The 18,796-nt window shown below is 56.4% G+C and overlaps 1 long non-coding RNA gene across 1 annotated transcript in view; it reads right to left on the bottom strand.

Moving 5' to 3' along the window:
* Nucleotides 1-17,955, bottom strand: part of LOC108447519 — a 22,476-nt gene extending 4,521 nt beyond the window's left edge. The window contains exons 1-3 of the long non-coding RNA XR_001863119.1: nucleotides 17,943-17,955; nucleotides 12,287-12,292; nucleotides 1,085-1,089 (exon numbers count right to left, since the gene is read on the bottom strand). This is a non-coding gene — a long non-coding RNA (uncharacterized LOC108447519). The remainder of the gene's footprint in view (nucleotides 1-1,084; nucleotides 1,090-12,286; nucleotides 12,293-17,942) is intronic.
* Between the last annotated feature and the right edge of the window lie 841 nt (nucleotides 17,956-18,796).

The following is an 18,796-nucleotide window of genomic DNA, read 5'->3' as shown; positions in this document are numbered from 1 at the left end:
CACGCAGAGACAATCGCTCGCAGTCTGACGGGAGCGAATTTGCCTCCACATTTCCATGCTGGGAGTTCATCGGGAACAGTGCAGGCAGGAATCCTCACTGAGGGTGGCATCCTTACCCAGGGCCTGCTCCAGCTCTGCCGTGCGTGACACATCACAGGAAGTATTTGCTCCTGGCTCACTGCAGCAGGGAAAGTGCTCAGGTCAGCTCGGGTGAGGCCGTGGTCATGCCCAGGCACTCCCTGCTCCACAGGTTTGTCACTGGGGAGGGAAAGCAAAGAGCCAGGATGGGGCTCGCTGCAGCTCAGGGGGCACCGGAGGAAAACTCGGAGTGAAACCCCTCCCTCAGCTCCTTGCCATGGAGCCCCAAAAGCCGTGCAGGGAGGAGAGCGAGGCTGGCTCCAGCAGTCCCTCCGGAGCACAGCAGCTTTGGAAAGCAAAAGTTACCTGTGAGGGCTCCACCAGCTGCGCCCTGCCCCGGCTGAAGAGGGGTTGAACCTGGCTTTCATCTGTCTCCCAAATGCAGTCTCGGCTCCAGGGGTCCAGACAAGGAAAAGACAGAGACTCAACAAGGGAGGACAGTCAATACAGTCACATCCTCCCATCCTGCTCACACGTGGGATCTTCCTGCCTACCTGCAGATCCCCACGTCCTGTCAGGGCTGCTCACACTCTGTGCGAGGGCTGGCATCACTCCACAGGGCAGCCAAGCCTGCACTGGCCTTGGAGCTGGGCTTTCCTCCCTGGAGCTGCCTCCCAGCCTGGCCACAGGCAGGACTGACCCGGGAGGGTGCGATGGTCACTCATCCCAGGCACGTCCCGCTGCCTGAGGTCAGGGGCTGCCTGTGATCCCAGAGACAGAGCCCACATGCAGGAACTGTTTCCAGCTGGGAAAAGGCTCTCTGCAGATCCAGGGGGACAGGAAACATCTGCATTGTCACAGCTGGAGAGTGCTCTGCAAGTCCAGGATGCATCCATTAAACAGCCGATTTCCCCCCAGGCCAGCGCCAAGGCGGGCTGTGCTCAGGTGGGACACGTGCAGCTCCACCAGCTCTGCTCCAGCTCCACCAGCTTCTCTCCAGCTCCACCAGCTCTGGAGCAAGCTCTGGGCAAGTTTGGGCTCTGCAGCTGATTCCTTCCATGTGGGACATTGTTCATGATGCACAGAATGGGAGTGGAGAGATGGACAGAGGTCCCCACTGCTCCTACATGGGCAGAGACCCCATTGTTGCTGTCCCACAGCACTGAGACCCCTGCCCTTTGTGCCACAATGAGACAGCAAAGGCTGGCACAGCCCCCCTGGACCTGAAATGATGCATCACAAAAGGCTTTGCACTTGCTTCTTCCTTGGACTTGCTTTTAGTCTGCAAGGAGCAGAAAATGATTCCACCAGCAGGCACCACCCCAGCTGCAGCAAATGTCCCTTTTCCCCCACAGACTGTCCCTGCTGTCTTTAAGGCCATCTGGGCGTCCGTCAGACAGGGAGGGTTGCTTGTGGAAACTCCATGGCAAAGAGGAAATGGGATAAGGGAGGTGAACCCCAAAGCTTTACTGAACACATCTCATTTCAGACTCTGCGTCCCCCAGTATCCCTGCGAGCTCCAGTAAATGGTTAAAAGAACTTTTGAAGGGATTGCTCATCCCCCGACAAAGCAAAGCTGGTGTCTGCATCAAGCACAAGCCAAGCTGGCCTGCTGCTCACCCTGCCACGGTGGGAACAGCACTTTGCCTCCTCTGGGCTTCCCCGTCACAGCTCAGGGCGCTCCCTCACAGCCATCCCTGAGGATGCCCCAAATTTGAGCTCCCCCTCCTGGGTGCTCTGTCCACAGAGGAGGGAGGGAGGGAGGCAGGGAGGGCTGTGCAGTTCACCCTCTCCAGAGCTAAATGGAGGCCTCTCAGTGCTAAACTAAATTAACCTTGAAATACTCATTTCACAAATGACTGCAGCAATTAGCTGCTTTTAATGAGCTGCTTCGCTCAGGCTGATGTCTGAAGGTCCTGGAGGAAATCGGTATCTGCTGCACATGCCCTTGACAGCCGATGGCTGACAGGAACTGGCAGCCCCTTCCCACCTGCTTCCCGGGGAGGAATTCCCACATTTGTGGCTGCAGCTTTCTGCACACAGCTTTCTAAGCCAAACTGCTCCAGTGAAGGCTCCCGAACCCAAAGCTGTGCTGCTGCACCACTGATTGTCAAGGAAGAGGAAAGACACTGATTTCCCATCATGGAAAGGAAATGATGGGGAAGGACAAAGCATAACAGCATTTTTGTGTGAAATCCCCAGGGAAAGATTTTGTGCTGGAGCTGCAGCCAGGTTGCAGGGATGTGCAGCAGCTCCCTGATCACTTTTGAGGGGGGGACAGCATCAAACCCTGCCCCAGCCCTGCAGGACCCAGTGCTGTGACATCCCAGGGAGCTGCCCATGGAAGGGCAGTGCAGCCAGGGCTGGGATGGGCTGGCTCGGAGCAGGATCCCTGCCCACCCTGGCTGCTCTCAGCCCTCAGCTCCTGCTGAGCTGGATCAGCTTCCCTGGGACACCCCACGCTCTCCTGTTGTTCAGGTGCCAGCCCCTGACCTGTGGCTGCAAGATTTGCTGTCACAAAAAGCCTACACGAGCCCAAACCTGGCTTTTCACTGTCTGCAGGCCCAGGTTGGACCAAAGGGAATTCTCGAGATGCCTCTGATCCTTCCCCTGGGTCTCCCTTCTCGCTGTGGCCTAAAGCAAACACTACTAAAGCTAATGTGGATTTTTTCAAGTGTAACCTCCTCTTGTGAATGAGCTGGACTCAGCACAAAGGCTCTCAATGTTCTGTTTTAAAAGCTATAACCCCGTAAAAAGTCTCCTGTAACAAAACCTCAAAACAGCTTAATATTTACTCATTAACCACTGGAAGAACACCAATGTTTTATTCTCTTTCATTTCCCCAGCGCAGTTTGCTCAGCTCTGAGAAGTCCCTGCTCTGAGCTCACAGCTGAGATGGTCCCTATGGGACACTGGGCACCCAGCAGTTCCTACCTGGCATTCCCTGAGCTGTGGCACTGCATGTGGCTGTCGTATTTAGACAAATCTCTTCCCACTGCAGCGTCCCTGGCAGTGTCCATCCACAGGCATCACTGCAGGGGGAGCCCCTTTCCAAAATCCCCCAGCAGTTGTCCCCATAAACTTGAAAGAGTCATCCAAACCGGATCCCTCCGGCACGGGGCAAACCTGGATGGAATTGAGCCTTGGGATCTGCTGCAGTGCCCAATTTTTGTGCCAGAAGTGTCAGGGAAACAAGGAAGGAAAGCTGTGGCAGGATGTTGTAGGGTTTCGCTGAGCTGCCTGAAAAAAGTGTGTGCAACAATTTGAAGTGTCCCAAGCCAGAATCCAATCCGGTTGTTTTCCCAAAGCTTTGTCATTTCCTGGGCAGTATCATTAAAGAGGGATTAAAGTGTTCCAAACTCCAAACAGGGTAGATTTTGCAATCCACCCCAGAGCTCTTTCTAAGTATTGCACGTGCCTGGCAGGCAGGGTGCTCTGGAAGAGCACAAATCCTTCCAGGTCTGGCATTTTCTGCTCAGATCTACTTGTCAGGAGCTGCTTGCCCACGGCACCTCTTCCCAGCACATTCCCCTTCGGAAATGTGGCCTCAGGTGCTCAGGGTGGCTGAACCCACAGGGATGGGAAAGCCATGGAAGCTGGAGAACCCCACTGGAAAGCAGCTGCATTTCAGGATCCGGCTCCCACCTCAAATAACCTCTGAGACTTGATTTTTTTTTCCTTTGTGCATTTTTCCAATGTCTGGCAGTGGGGCTGAGCTCACACCGATGACTTTCTCCTGATGGCAGCCTAAGTGTGGGTCTGGTCTCTCCTTTCCCAGATTTTCTTGCAGGAATAAACAATTTTTGACGTTTTAATGTCTCTGTTGAGGCTGGGGGGAAGTGGTCAGCATATTCCAGCTGAGTAGAGGCAGCAGACAGGCAGGAAGGGAAACAGAACAAACAGTTTGAGCCTCTGCAATAAAAGTGTTTTTGCAAATATTTACAAAGCCATTGTCCCTTGCTTTTTTTCTGGATTTTGTATTTTCCTGTCATAAAAGAAAATGAATTTGTGCCCTTTGGGACAATAAATATGGATCTACTGCTGATTTAGGCTCTGAGCTGATTTCTGGTAGGGGAGATCCCTCGCTCAGGCACCCTGCTCTAGTCTGGATGCTCCAGATTTAACTACAAGGGAATTTGTCCCAGGATTATCCAAATACACCCACCCCAAGCCTGCAGGAGACCCCATGTTCCCCCAGTGCTCCCAGCACTCCAGGATGCACCTCTCCCTCTTCACTGCAGGTCACAGGCTGCCTTTCCAGAGGTCACCCCTGGCTGGTGGCACCTGGCAGTGTGTGACAGCTCCAAGAGCCACCAATGGCAACAGGAATGTCACTCCAGAAGAACAGAGACCCACGGATCCATCCCTGGGAGACCTTCAGGCGGCACAGCCGGAGGAAGGGAAGGCTCAGGAATGAGCTGCTGTGACCTCTGACACCACAGAGGCCCCAAGCAAAGAGGCTGGGGTGGGATGGGATGGGATGGGATGGGATGGGATGGGATGGGATGGGATGGGATGGCTCTTTCTGGACACAGGAACAAGCCAAGAGCTCTCTGGCCGTGCCTGGGTTACACAGAGTGCAGATAAATCCTCCTGCTTATTCCAGCCCCCCACACCATGTGTGGGCCCCAGCCTTGGTCCTGCAGGGCTCCCAGCACATTCTTCAGGATTTAATCATCCTGGGGGTGAGGGGAGGTTCCCAGGGCAGTGAGGGAGCTGGGAAGAGAGGAGAGGAGGGGAGAGGAGAGGAACAAATTGTTTTGGGTGCCTGCACGGCCCCGGTTGGGTTATTTATAAGGACTGAGGTCAGGATCAAACACCCTCATTTCTGCTGCGTGAGCAAACGGACCCAGGGCTCCAGGGCTCTGAGATCAACCTCCAAATACAGCCTGGTCCCTGGGGCACCGAGCCACCCCCAGGCCGGGGTCACCTCCTCCTGCTCCTGCACAAAGGGGCCTTGGAGACAGCGCTGGATTAGAGCAGCTCCCGGGCAGCGGGACAGGAGCCTCGGCTCCAGCCGCCAGCACCCACAGCACAATCCTGCCCAGAGCCATGGAAATTCCATTCCCCAGATGATTTTCTCCTTGCTTCCCTTCCTGGAGGAGGGCATAGGAGATCCACATCCCTTCAGTCCAGCTGGACCTTGGCTATTTGTCCATCTCCTCCCTGTGGGAAGGGGCTCGCTGCCCTCCTCCAGGCGTGGGGGCTTCAGGGCTGTGGGCTGACCCAGCTTCTCCAGCACCACCACAGCTCCAGGCAGATCCCTTAGTGAATTCCAAGCACACTGGGCCACGGAACTCCCACTTCCCACCCTCCCTGCCATTTGCTGTGCCCAGGAAAAGGCAGGTGTGGGTGAGATGAAGCAGAACCAAAGCATTGCATTAATGCTGCTGACGCTTATCAAGGGCTTGCACAGCCCGGCCAGCAAACATCACCAGGGATCTGTGGGAAAGATGGGATCCACATGGCAATTCACACTCCAACTGCTGCCTTATCTCCTGCAAGCGTTATCTCATGCAAGCTGGAGCTGGAGCTATTTTCCTTTCAACCGGGTAAAAATGTGTCAGTTTTATATTTATGTAGTAGGCCACAATCCCATGGGAAATTAATTTGCCCAACAGCAGAAATTCTGTCATCGCAGGCATCAGTCAGTCTGGGAATGGGGATCTCCAGACCAGGCCCTGAAATCAGGGAAATGGCTTAAAATAATAACCACGGGAGGATGTGGGAGACTGAGCAAATTACAGCAGCTCCTTCCTGATTGCAGATGTGTTTTGGGGCATTTGGTGGAGGACACATAAATGCAGAGCCAGTGTTCGATGTGACCCCATCTCCGGGGGTTCCCCATGTGGGGAAGGGTCTCAGCCCACACAAGCCACGGGATGGGGAGGGATGGTCCCCATCCTGCCCCTGTCCCTGTCCGTGGACGGGCTGGGGGCTGAACCTCCCGGATCCCCCCCACCCGTGCCACGGCAGCTCTGCGTGCCCGCAGTGCCCCAGGGAGCCTCATCCCACCCCTCGCTGGGGCTCCCACCGCAGTGCAGCTGGCTCTGGGAGCCAGAGGGATCATGTGGCCCCACTGGGACCAGTTGGTGCAGGGGGACAGAGACCCCCTTCCCTTTGGGGGCGGCTCTCCCGTGGCACTGTCACTGCCTCTCGCTGCTCCCCAGCTTTGCAGGTAAATTGCACTTCTTCCTTCAAATCCACAGGCTTCCTTTAAGCCTCAAAATATTCCTGGGAGCTCTTATCCTCCCCTCCCTGCTAGGACCATGCGGAGCACACGGGCTGGGCTCGGGCTCTATTATCTCTCCACTTAATAACACACCCGAGCCCTGCAGGTCCCATGAATAAATCCTGTTTTCTCATGGAGACACTCCCACCATTGAAAGCACTCAGGCTGGGCTGGCGGAATCCTGATTTACAGCCAAAAACGCCAAGGCCACGCCATCCTCTTCTTCTCCCCCCCTTTTTTTTTTTTTTTTTGGTTTTTTTTTTTTTTTAAAAGAGCAAACCCATTCCGGGCAGTGAAGGGATTGATGCAGAGGGAGCTGGGGTGGGCTGAAGGGGGATTGATGCAGAGGGAGCCGGGGTGGGCTGATGTTCCTGCAGATAACGGGGCTCTGTGGGACCCCTGAGCTGCAGTTTCACACGGTAAAGGGGGCCTGGCAAGAGCACGAGGCTGGAGCAATGTTGGGAAGCACAATCCCGAGGCTCCAAGGCTGACGTCAGGGCAGCCCTGGCTCTGGCTCCCTCACCACATACCTAATTTTCCCATATAAGGCCAAGGAGAGCAATAAGTCTCCTGGCAAGCAGATCAATAAAAACAGATGGTGGGCTCACAATTAGAGATTAAGCACATACCAATCCAGAACAAACAGGCCATAAATCATACGTGAAGGAGGGTATTTATAGTTTAGATCACATTCCTTAATTAATTCAAAATGGCCCAGAAAAGAAAATAATACAAAACTGCTCTTTTTCTGCTTTGCTCCTGCCTTGCTTTTGCAAAGCTGCATTCTTTCCTTGGGGGGTGCAGGGGCAGCCACAGGACAGAGTGAGGGACACTCCAGCTGCAGGGGAAGGGAAGAGAGGGCTGGAATCTGGGAACAGCCATGGAGCAGAAGTGGGGTGAGCACCCAGGGTCTGAGGGGGTGCAGGGAGAGGGCTGGAGCACAGCTGAGCCTGGATTTGTCTGCACACTCCTGGGGTGCTGGTTTGCAGCCCCCACTAGCACATCATCTGTCCCCAGGGTGGGTGAGATGGGACCAGGGAGCCCTGAGACAAAGGTGAGGGGTTCCCACGTGTGACAATCAGCACAAGTTTTGCCAGCAGGGCACTGGACCCGTAGAGCCACGGCCAAACACGTTCCTCATGCAGCAATTACTGCGCTAAATTGACCTTCTCTCTGAAATGATGAGGAGCTCCTCGCTCTTGGGGCGCAGCCAGGCTGGAGGTGAACACAACATGGCAGAGAGAAAACAGCCACCAAAACTGATTAATTCTCAAAATGTACCTGGGCCAAACTGGGCATGAAGGGCTCCCCTTGTCCTGTCGCTGGTTGCCTGGGTGAAGAGCCCGGCCCTCACCTTGCCACTTTTTAGGGAGCTGAAGGAGTCCCTCAGTGGCCTGGGCTGGTCGGAAATTCCATTTTCCCCTGCCTGCCCTCTTTCCCCGTGCCAGGGCTGCAGGTGGGGCAGTGCCCATCTCGGAGTGCCCGACTGCTCTGCAGGTTGCACCGGCACAGCTCTCTTTGTTCCCTTGCCACAGCTCTGCAGGTTGTGGGTTTTGGGGAGGGGGTTGCAGACTCCAAAGCACGAGAAGCAGTCCCAGCCGTGAGTCACCTCTCAGGACAGCCATCCCCAGGGAATGGCAGCATTCCCTGCCAGCATTCCCGGCCGGGCAGGGCTCATCAGCCCCGGGAGCAGCTCGGTCCCTGCCCTTATCTCAGCGATCTGTTGACAAGAAGGGCTTGAGCAATAAATGAGGACTGCGGATCATGGGGCTGTGTCCCCCTGCTCTCCGGGGCGTTCCAGCCACAGAGCGGTGACGTTCCGGACATTCCGGACCCGCGGGCTGTGCCGGTGCCACCCGGGCCATCGAGCTGGCCTGGCCACCTTTCACTCCGAGCCGTGTCCCAGGGGCCGCACAGCCAGCACAGCCCGGGAGCAGCTGCAGGACCCCAGAGCAGCCGCCAGGACCTTCCCCAGAACTGTTTAATTCGCCAGCAAGGCTGTGGCCCCTGCACCCCCATGTGCTGAGGGCACCTTCTGGGGCTTTCTTCCAGCAGAGAAAAAGCCCAAAATTGCCCCCAAAGTCCTGATGCAGACACTGTGGGCTGCTTTCAGGACAGCCAACCCCTGAGTGCCCCCAGCTCCCCCATCAGCTCCCCACCACTGCACTCAAGTCTCTCACACATTCCTCCAGCGATAAAACACACAGAAAATGCACCAAAAGATGCCTCCGTGGTTTTGTTGGATTGAGATGGAAGCAAATTTCCCCTTAAGAAAACTCTTTGGGAAAAATGGTTTATCTTCTCTTTTTGGGGGTCTTAACAAAGGTTTTATGTTTTTGCCCCGACACCTTTTCATGCCATGAACCATATTTTCATCATTTCCATTCTTCTATTCAGATCAAGAGGCACAGGGAGATCTTTCCTGCAAAGCATTCATAAATGAACTACAGAGGAGACTCGAAGTCCCTGTGGCCTCGGAGCCAAAGCTGTCCCTGGCCGTGCTGGGCGCTGGGCTCTGCCCCAGGGAGCCCCTGCCCGAGGAAATGAAGATGAGCTTGGTGTATTTTGTAACAGGAAAGTGGGGCCACAGACGGGGTCCGTGGTTCTGTAGGAGCCCCTGGATGCTCCCTGGGTGCGGTGGGATGGCAGCGGGATGGCCCGAGGTGGCTGCGGGGGGGGGAAGGATGCGCAGCGAGCGAGGAGCCGCGGAATCCCCCGCGGGCGCTCTTTGGCAACCCCCGGGGCTGGGGATGCAGACGAGGTGTGAAGCTTTGCAGTTCTGTCTCCGTCCACACCCCTGGACTGATCCAGGCCCCGGTGATGCCTCAGCTCTGGATCTGTTCCCTGTTCCCAGCCTCCTCCACAGAGTCCCCTGCCGTGGCTTTCACCGAGGCCAATCTGCTGAGGGAAATGCCACCCATCCCATCTTCATTAGTCACGGTCTTCCTCCGGCCCTTTGGGCACCTGCTGTCCCCTCCGCCGGAGTTCCCTGGGGAATTCTGGCAGGGAGAGGCCGTGCTGTGCTCTGGCCGTGGGGCAGCGGAGCCGCCCTGCCCAGCCCATCACCCCCGCCCCAGCCCAGCTCAGGGTATGCCCAGGCTGTGCCAGTTCCAGGGACACCCTGGCAGCAGCACACAGGGATTAAACCGGGCCCTTCAAACGGACCGTGAGAGCTGCTGGAGGAGGCAGCCAGGGCCGGGAGCTGCCGGGGGCTGGACACGCTCCTTGTGCTGCCCCGTGCTCCTGTGTCAGCTCCGAGCAGACACAGGAATGTCACACGTGTCCCAGTCACCAGGAACTGCGAGTCCTCCATGCTCAGCACTTGCTGGGGGTGGCTGTCCCCTTGCTCCGGGGAGCAGCAGCTCCTATCTGGCTGCTTTCATCTGCTGTGAAATCACTGCAGGAATTCTCCTCTAGCAGTTACTCATCCTCCTCCTCCCTCCCGGAAAAAAAAAAAAAAAAAAAAAAAAAAAAACCCCACAAAAAAAAAAAAAAAAAAAAAAAAAAAAAAAAAAAAAAAAAAAAAAAAAAAAAAAAAAGCTGTTTTGTCAGTAAATGCGATAAAAATCTCCCCTTCATGTAGATTCAAGGTGAAGTTAATCAAAATATTTACACAATCCTCACGATACTGCACTCGCCAGGGTTTTTGTTCCTGATTGCAGCAGGTGCCCCTCGAGCATCGCCCCAGCCCAGGGGAGCAAATCCCGAGCTGGTCTCTCCAGCCCTGGTGCCCACGGGCACCTCACACTGTCCCTGTGGTGCTTCCCCATGCCCACGGTCCCTGTCCCACCCTGCCCTGCTGCCTGCAAGGAGCTGTGTCTGTCAGCAGCTGGAAGCCTTGTACCTCCATGGAAGCTTTGAACTGGGGCTGGGAGGGAGAGCTCTCACTCACTGGGCTGGGCTGGAGCAGTTAAAGGCAAAGCAGGTTCAAACCTGCAGCCCTGCACAGCACTGGACAGGACAGAGCCTGATGGACCCTGGGCTGTCCAGCTCAGCGTGCTCAGCACGGGGCTGTGGATCTGCTCCTGCACATCCCAGAGCCAGAGGCTCCCTTGCCCACCTTGCCCAGGAGTGTGGGTGGCCTGCAGTGGCACTGGCTGGGGCTGTGGGACTGGGCAGTGCCCTCTGGGCAGGTGCCCGTGTGTTCCTCCCCCTCTGCTCACACAGACAGATGGGAGCTGTGGCAAAGCCACATCCTGCTGGCAGGGAGCACTCCCTGTCCTGTCACAGGCTGTGACCCCCAGCCACATCCACCCTGGGCTGCCAGGGAGTGCCCAAAGGAGCTGCTCCTCCCCTCCAGGCCACCAGCCCTCTGTGATCCAGCAGCTCCATCCATCCCACCTCCTCCCACCGCACCCAGCAGCTCCCTGTGCATCCCAGCTCATCCCACCGGACCCACTGCTGTCCAGCCCACCTCGTCCTACCCAGACATCCCTCAGGTTGTGTTCATTCCTTCCCGGATGAATGCCTGACCTGGTGCTCCCGTCCTCTCAGGTTTGCAGAGGGGTTGGTGATTTTCTAGGCCCCCCACCCAGAGAAGGGAGTGAGGGGTGCCTCCTGCAGCACCCTCCCGATGGACAGCACAGCCTGCAGGAAGACCTGCAGAGATTTTTCAGGAAGCTGTGGCAGATCCCAACTGAGATTGGACCAGGACCTTGCTTTGCCTTTGCTGACAGCTCACACACCTCACCCTGCCCATGGCATCGGCTCTGGCACCTCCTCAGCAGCCGGGAGCTGCCTGCACTGGCACCAGGGGTGATCTCACCACGGCGCTCCTCAGGTTGCTCCCGTTTATGGAGCTGCGGCAGTGAAGATTAAATTCTGAATTTCCACTTTTCACTGCTGAGCCACATCAGCACTGACGTGTGGCCAGCCCTGCTTGGCCAGGTGAGCCACCTCCACCCTCAGTGCTTTGCATCCTCAGTAGCTCTGGTGGATCTGGGAGAGCTGTTTTAGGAAGCTGAGAATCAGGATCTAGCACAAGGTCATCGTTTTGTTTTGTTGGGGTTTTTTCAGGCACTATAGAGAAACCTGTGCTCCTTTGCTCCTGGAGATAAGCTTTTCCTGCACCATTGTTCCAGGCTATTTTCCTTGATGTACTCTATTTTTGGCACATGCAACAAGCCCTAACGTCCTTCCCTATCTCTGCGCTCGCTGGAGTTCAGTTTAAAATATTTCTGGCCTTTATCTTAGATTTTCCAGTGCTGAAGCAACACCATATATCCTCTAGACCATATTTTTGTCTTATGAATCACCAAGCTTTAGACAAGCCCCTGCTGGGTATAAAGAGCCCCTGCTAAAGAGCCAGCAGTGCTGGGGCAGTGACCCAGCAGCTCCCCGAGCCTCCCCAGCAGTAGCTCTGGCACTGTTTGCATCCTGCCAGAGTCTAGACGAGTGTTTCTGATCCAGCAGAGAGGTATTAGCTCAGGCTCTGGACTTTGCTCCCACACACTTTTATCAAATGCTCCGGGAGTGCATTTGGAGCCACTAAATCTTCTCCTATTAACAGCCCATTTGCAGAAATGGAAAAGGTATTTCTGCGGTCTTGAGGGGGCAGTTTGTCAGGCAGGTTTCACTGATATTGGCTCTCTGTGAATAAAGACATGAAATATTCACGCTGGTTTCTCCTTCCCTGGGGCTTTTGATGCTCCAGCCCAGGTTGTGTTCTGGGCTCAGCCGTGCCATGGGTATCATGTCCTGGGGTCCCACTAACCAACAGCTCCTGGGGGCATTTGCAGCCCTTTGCAGGAGAACAACAGGGAATTGTCCATGGAGGAATTCCCACTGGAAAGTTAAATGGGGTCCCAGCTACCACAGGCTGTCCCACAGGGGGTCTTTGTGGCCCCTTTTTGGTGCCCCCTCCCCTATTCCTCGGCAGCTCTGATGTTGCCTCATCTCTCCTGGGGAGATGCCCAGTGCCCTTTGTGGGCAGGCTGAGCTCACCCCTGTGGGACTGAGCTGCCACACTGGGGACACCCAGCCCTGCTGGCATCGCAGGGGCTGCTGCCAGACCCTCACCCCCACATTCCACACCCTCCTGCACCAACTGCCCACTCAGGCACATTATTTCCATCATGGGCGATTTACTGTGTTCCCTTTGGTTTTGAGACTGAGCCTCAGCCCCACAGCTCTGGGGGTCAAAGGGTGGCTCAGACTCATGAAGCCTCTTCCTTTACTCTTTGCAACATGGCTGGTGTAAAACGAAATGCCCAACACGCCCTTAAAAACCATAGAACCCCAGCCTGGTTTGGGTTGGAAGGGGCCTTAAAAATCATCCAGTGCCAGCCCTGCCATAGCAGGGACACCTCCCACTGTCCCAGGCTGCTCCAAGCCCCAATGTCCAGCCTGGCCTTGGGCACTGCCAGGGATCCAGGGGCAGCCACAGCTGCTCTGGGCACCCTGTGCCAGGGCCTGGCACCCTCACAGAGAGGAATTTCTTCCTAACACCTAATCTAAATCTACCCACACATTCCCTGTGTCCTGTCCCTCCCTCCCTGCCTTGGAAATCCTCTCTCCCCATCTTTCCTGGAGCTCCTTCAGGCCCTGCAAGGCCACACTGAGGTCACCCCAGAGCTTCTCCTCTCCAGGTGAACACCCCCAGCTCTCGCAGCCTTTCCTCCCAGCAGAGCTGCTCCATCCCTCTGCTCATCCTGGTGCCTCCTCTGGACTGGCTCCAGCAGCTCCATGGTTTTATTTTTCTGTGCCACCCCCGGTGCTGCTCACCACCCAGCGGGAGTGAGGTCAGAGTATCCTGCAGGAGCTGCACCAGACTGCTCCTGTTTTTCCAAGCCTACCTGCCAGACCCTGCTAATGCACACAGCGTCAGATTATTTGGCATGAGTCACCTCGCCCAGAATGTTCCCCCTTGGAAGCAGTGGAAATATTCCTCCTCCATGTGCAGAATGCTGGGGCAGGGTGTGAGTGCAGGTTTGTGTCAGCTCTGCACACCTCCACCCTTGTGTGGGTGTCTGGGGCAATGTCCTGCCTGCCTCTGCTCTTGGCCCCTCCCGTGGCGATGCACTGGGGCACCTCAGGGCTCTTCTGCCTCTCTGCAGGGAGCTGGGTGATTCCCTGGCCAAGGGAAGGGTTCTGGAAAACTTTTTACAGCTCACCCATCCAAGGGCACCCAGTGGTGCTCCCACTGTCAGCCAGGGGAGTGCCACGGGCTGCAGGGGAAGGAGCAGGGGAAATAAACACGTGCTCCTGCACTGTCCCCATGGCCCTGGCTTTGAGCAGGGCCACCTCCACTCCTGGGCCATCACATCAGGACATGGCCCTGGTCACCAGGTACCACAGGCATCTCCCCACAAGGGACTTCGAGGGCCCCAGGCAGAACCTCCTTTGCCTAATTTTGGACACACCTGAAACAGGAGGTTATCAAGGGATGGGGAGGGGCAGGATGGGGAGGGAGAGAAGAATTCCTGGTAAATCACAGATGAGGGTGGCTGGAAAATCACAAACCACAGAAAGATGACTGAGAGAAAGAGAGAATGAGGACAAGGGATTTGGTGCACAGCTCCATGGACATCCCCTCCTGGCAAGGCCCAGGGTGAGCTAACGCCTGCCTTGGTGCTGCTCCAACACCAGGGACCCCCCCAGCCCTGCTGGGGCCACTGCACCCTGAGCCACTGTCACAGCAGCATCACAGGATGCTGGGCTGGAACAGCAAAGGCTCCACCCCTGTGTCCCTCTGCAGGGCTGACCCGAGCAGGATGCTCCCACCAGGATGCTGGGGAGGTGAGAGGGGGCTGAGAGCAGAGGGACAAAGACAGCACTGTGCAAACCCCAGAAATAAAAACACTTGCAGGAACTCACTTTCCCCACCCAAGGGTTGCTAATCTCATCCTGGCACAGCCTTCAGCCCCCAGCTCTGCACAAAGGCCACCCACTGCCCAGGAAGGCCCATCACATCCCACAATGTCTCTTTGTTCAGGAAGAGTTTCGGCTCCTGGGAGAAAGGAGTCGGCTCCCTCTGAACGCATTAAACCCAACAAGCTTGGACAGAGCAGCTCTGAGTTTGCCCGTGGGGGGATTCAGCAGGGGCGGTTTTTGTTCCTCCTGTCCCGTGTTGGGTGCTGGTCCCCAGCAATGCTCCAAGTGCTCCCCAGCTTTGTGAGGCTGCCCTGAAGCAGGGGCAGAACCTGAGCCCTGCACAGGGATTTTATCCCCTCAGCCTTTCCCCCAAAGCTCTGTGCAAACACCCTTCACCCTCCAAGGCACAGAAACCCTGCTGCTGTTCTAGAGAAGACAATGAGCCCCAGGATGCTGAAGTGACCTGTCCATGCTCACACTGGAATGGGTCCAGCCAGGCCTGCGATATGAGAATTATGGGGTTCCTCACTCTGTAGGCTGGAGATGAAATGTCAGGGTTTTTCCCCAATTCCCAAAGGCTTTCCAGTAACGGAGCAGTTCTAATGAGGCAGGCAGCAGCAATCCAATTGGTGTTCAAGCCAGAGAGTTCTCTGAAATCCCTGCCATTGCTTCCAGATATTTTTCTTGCTGATCCTGTATTTGTTGCAGAGCTCCCAGGGTGCACCTGCAATGAAGTGCACTAATTACTAACCTGAAACTGGTTGTGTTTAGGATCCCAAATTTATGCTGCAGGGCCCTTTCAGGTTAACTGTAACAGCCTCAATTAATCCTTTATTTGTGGAGACTCAACCTGGTGAAAACAAACAGAGGTGAGGAGGAGCTGGGGCACTTGGGTTTGGTTCCTTGCTCTCACCTCTGTCACTGACCCTTGGCACGACTTGGCAGAAGAAGCCAGGCCTGGTGGAGGAGATTCAAAGGAGATTTAGGAGATCTGGATTCAACTCCTGGCTTTGTTGCACATTCCCTGGGTCAAGTAAGGAGCCTCCTTAAACCCAAACCCTCCAGCAGCTTTTCCAGGAGTGGGGTGATCACAGAATCACAGAATCAATTTGGTTGGAAAGGACCTCTGTGATCATCGAGTCCAACCTGTGACCCATCACCACCCTGTCACCAGACCAAGGCACTGAGTGCCACATCCTGAACACCTCCAGGGGTGACAGATCTCTCTTCTCAGGGATGGGGCCAATTCTCAGCCTCCCTGGCATTAGGACAAACATGTTTTGGCCATCCAACACTGAGAGCCCGTGGCTACCTGCGGAGCCCTGCTGCCCTTTGGATGCACATCCCATGTCCAGCCACGGGAAGCAGAGCAGTGCTGAGCCACCGAGGCCTTCCAGGGCTACCACACAGGGGACAGCGTGGATTGGGACTGGGACACTCCCAGTGGATGTCACCGGTGAGAAGGCCTTGGCCCTGCCTGGTGGCCCCACCATAGATCTGTGTGTGCACAGGAGCTCCCCCAGTCCCAGGCTGGGTCTCTGAGGAGCAGAGCAGCTCATCCCACATGAAAGCTGCTGCACGCAAAACCAGAAAATACAGTTGTCTCGCCAGCAGCCAGCGAGGCAACGGCCAAACCAGCCGAGCTGGATAGAAACCAGTCGGGCAGCCCTGCTCAGCCCAGTTAGGCTGGGCTGGGAGCGAGGCAGCGGGCAGGTTTAGGAAACACTCATCAAGCTCCTTCTTGTGCCTCTGTTGGCACAGCCACAGGCGCTGCTGCAGGCAGGGCCGGTGTGTGACCCCCGGTCCCAGCCCGGCTCCTGCACACACGGAAGGTGCAGGTTTCTCCCGGGAGCTGCCTCTGCTCCAGGTGCTGGGGGCTGCAGGGGCTCAGGGGTCAGGGCAGAGCGGGTTTGGCTGTGGGGCTGCAGGGTGAGGAGCAGCAGGAACCCTCTGTGTGAGGATGGGAACTGAGGGACACCTGCACAGCCTGTCTGGGTGGGGATGGGGGGAGCAGAGCCCATCGCTCACTGGGTCTGCTCAGGCAGCACTGGGCTGGGAGACCTCTGTCCATTTGTTCCTCATCCAGTGATGACCAGAACTGGACATGACCCATTTTGGATGGTGAATTGGCTCTGGTCATTTGCTCCCTCAGCTCCTCTGAGCTGAATTCTGCGATAGCAGCAATGCCCCTGGAGCTGCTCAGACTGGACTGGAGATGGCCCAAGGGTTTGGAGAACAGAGTTACCCCCTGCAAATGGAGATGAGCTCATCATCCCCTCCACTGCAAAGCTGAGGGTCCCAGGATGAAAGCAGGAGAAGCCAAACCTAGCCCAAAGGAAGGTGTGGCTCATCCCGGGAAGGGGGTGGGTCAGGGAGCTCCCTGCTAGAGTTGTGTCTGCAGAAGGTTTAGGTGGATTCCAGGAGGCACTGAGAAAGTGCTTGAAAAGGCGATCTGTGGAGATTTGCTAAACCAACAAACCACACCAGGCTCAGAAAATCTTGCACAACAGAAGAAGTTGGAGGCTGGGAATGTATCCAGGGGACAACCTGTACCTGCTGATACCAATCTTACTCTCCCCATGTCATTTTTGCCCACTGTCCCCATTGGATTTCCCCTGACCCGCTCCATCAGTCATGGAATCTTCCTCTCCTCCCCAAACTGGTCTTCAGAAAGAGAAAATGATGTGACTATGGGGGGTGACAAAGGAAGGGAGAAGTCAAAAGATCAAAGCACTTCAACTGGGAGACAACTGAAGTCCCCCCTCTGCGGGGACAGTCGTGGGTTGTGGTTTCTCCTGGATGAGCTGGGGGGGTTCGGCCAGCAGGGCATGGGATTGTCACAGCCCCAGGGTCTGTGGGAGCCCTGGAGTCATGGCAATGTGGGGGCTGCCCGCCTGGGAGCCAAGTAATCAGGAGGACCACGTCCCTGGGAAGGCTTTTGGGGGTGGGAGAAGGGACTGTGGACAGTGGGAGGCACCAAACACCTGGTCCTGGGCAAGAGCATCAGCTGGGCTGCTGTGGAGGCTGGGCTGAGGGGACCTGGGCTGGGCTGAGGGGGACCCTGCTCTGAGCTGTCTTCCAGGGTCTCTCCAAAGGCCACTGCAGGGCTGCCCACAGGTGACAGTGGCAAGGGTGAGGTGTGAGGCAGCAGCTCCACACCCCCTCCGCTCCCAGGATGGGTCCTGGATCATCGCCTCCTCCTCCTCCTCCTCTCCAGCACATCCCCGGCCAGGATCATCCCCGGCTGAGCAGGTCAGGGGAGGCTGAGCTGCAGGCAGGGCGTGGGGGCTGCTCAGGCTTGCTGAGTGCCATTCCCCGGCAGCAGCTCCTCCGAGGAAGCGATTCCCGGCCATGGGAAGCGATTGCAGGCGATAGGAAGCCGCTGAGTGAGCAGGGGCAGGGCGTGGGGCGGGTCGTGCTGCCGTGACTCAGCCCTGGCCCCGATCCTGCTGGTTTTCCACCCAGGCAGCCCAGCAGGGCAATTCCTCTTGGTGCGGAGGAAGGGCAGGACCGCGCAGTCCCATCCCAGCGATGAAAGCCGGTTTGGCTCCCGTGCCAGCTTCTCCACCCCACCACTGCCTGGACCACTCTGCATCCTCCATCCCCGCGGGCACCGAGCCTGCCAGAGCCACCAGACCTTCTCCTGCCCGGATCAGGATGGGAGGTGATGCACAGTGTAAAACACACGGGATCACAGGATCGCTGAGGTTGGAAAAGACCTCCAGGATCATCGAGTCCAAGCTGTGTCCGATCTCCACTTTGTCCCCAGCCCAGAGCGCTGAGTGCCATGCCCAGGCCTTCCCTGGACACCTCCAGGGACCCCACCACCTCCCTGGGCAGCCCCTTCCCCTGCCTGGCCACCCTTTCTGTGACAAAATTCTCCCTGAGAATGATTTCACACATTTCCACGGTGGGTATTTGCCTTCAAGGGCTTTCAGGTTTCCACCCTTTACCCACCTGCCCTGCAGTTACTCCCAGGAAACACAACTTCTGCAAGCAGCAGAGGCCACATTTTCATGTGGCATAAAGCAACGAGACCCTGAGCAGCCCCTGGAGCTGCCTCACACCCGCTCACCGTGTGGCTCCTTGCGAGCAGAAGAGCTCTGCACCACAGCTCAGCAGCTGGGGAACATCGAAGAGATTCCTCAGTGCTGAGAAAGAGCGAGCTGCTGGCTGGGAGTCAGCCAGAGCTCCCTGGAGGTGTGAGCTGTCCCCGTGGGACTGCTCGTGGCTGTGGGATGAGAGGTCGGAGTGCTGGGTGGGAGCTGGAGGAAGCTCGGGTGTGCTCCAGGTCTGCATCCCACCAGCTGACAAGCTGCACAACACGTGGGTGTGAGAGAGGGAGAGATTTCTGACTGAAGCCACTCCTTTCAACACCAGATCTGGGATATCAGATGGGTTTGAACAGAAGGACAGAGCTGACACTCTGGAGGCTGATTTGGCATCAAACAAATTTATAAATTACATTCAAAAATGGTATCGAGCTGGAGTTATGGAGGGGCTCAAAAAGCCTTGGTTTGGGGTGAATAATTGTACAAGGTCATTGCCACTCACTTAAACCCAAATGTTACAAATCCAGGAAATTCGGATCTGAGGTTAAGCATCAGGGAATTTCAGGCATGTCAGGAATGCAGAGATCAGGCACAAAACACCTGTAGTGGAACCAGGGAGGGG

Source organism: Corvus brachyrhynchos, unplaced genomic scaffold (assembly GCF_000691975.1).
Source record: "Corvus brachyrhynchos isolate BGI_N302 unplaced genomic scaffold, ASM69197v1 scaffold236, whole genome shotgun sequence".
Lineage (NCBI taxonomy): Eukaryota > Metazoa > Chordata > Aves > Passeriformes > Corvidae > Corvus > Corvus brachyrhynchos.
The sequence above is the reverse complement of the archived record's forward strand: the minus strand, read 5'-3'. Positions and strand labels throughout refer to the sequence as shown.